Source organism: Alligator sinensis, unplaced genomic scaffold, assembly GCF_000455745.1.
Source record: "Alligator sinensis unplaced genomic scaffold, ASM45574v1 scaffold1735_1, whole genome shotgun sequence".
Classification (NCBI taxonomy): Eukaryota; Metazoa; Chordata; order Crocodylia; family Alligatoridae; genus Alligator; species Alligator sinensis.
Window position 1 is genome coordinate 106,633 of NW_005843182.1, and position 1,370 is coordinate 108,002.

A 1,370-nucleotide genomic window follows, 5' to 3' on the forward strand; every position below is an offset into this window, starting at 1 on the left:
GACTTTTCCTCCTGAGTACACGTGGTGTGTGTCCACACCCTCAGAGCATTTATACACATACTTTTTTTCTTGCAATGCGCCAGAGATCTGCCACTTCAGAGCAGACTCAATTAATCAAGTCTGCTCTACACACGAGCTGAGGTGAACTGTGCTGCGCTCCATGCAATTGTATAAGTGGCAACATGCATGTCAGCACGCAGAAAACGGTGGTGGTGCACTTTTGAACTAAAGCACCTCTGAGGTGGTTTAGTTCAAAAGTATGCCACCGCCATTTTCTCAGCACTGATGCACATTTTGCTGCTTATACAACTGTAAGCGTTGCAGCGCCAGGCACTTTTCCAAGCTCCTGGTGCTACAGGACTTACATGTGTAATAATGCCCTCAGATTCTACCAGCCCTAATTTATTGCTTCCATCAAGCCACTTCCTAGGCTGCCCATTATCAGGTTACTCCCTATACCTTCATCTCATGACTCCTCTCCTAAATCCTGTGTGTTTTCTCCCCGTTTCTTTTCCACTGAGATCCAGCTTGGTATTTGGTGACTGGATGGCATCACTGATATTTCTTTTCCCAAGATCTCTCTCACTGCTGATTCTGTCAGCTTTCTCTCCTCACTGAGCCTTTTAAATTGGTTCCCTCTTCCCAGCAGGCCTAGCTCTATTCTGATGGTCTGGGGAAAAAAGAAAATCCAGGCTTCTGTGAGACCTGGATCTGAGCTTTTACTAACAAAGACTATTTTGCATTCAAAAGCTGGTCTAACATTATTCCAACTACATATTTGTTCCAATAAAAGAGATCACCTTAGGAAATCCTTGGTTAGGGACAGAAGTTACACATAAACTGGTTTAAGTGATCAAAACTATAACAGAAGATAAGTTCAGTGCACATAAACCATTTTCAAAATGGCAAAAACTGGTTTGAAATAAATATGGTTGAATGTAGTATCAGACATAATTGACTTGAGGTCTGTCCCAGGAGGACAGCCACCAGGAGATGTGGGATCTCCCCACCCAGCAGTGGGACAGGGAACAGGTCAGCCCACCATTACACAAAAAGCCCTGAAACCAGGGCAAACTTACCTCTTACAGGATGAGAGGAGGCGGATGCGCTGTGCCGGCACCAAACAGGTACGTAGTTTGTGAGCAGCTCAAGCCGGCATGGGCAGGTGACGTCATCCCTGGATGCTGCCCAGCCAGGATAAAAGCTGGCATCGAGGGACACGCCAGGGAGGCACCGCAGGAGGTGCACGCCAAGGGTGCTTCCCACATCGGGTGTTCCCAATACTGGCATGAAGCATGGGACCTGGACCCAGAGCTGGAGCATCAGAGGGGGTCCGCAGCAGGGAAGAGGACGTTGGATGATACTGAGGG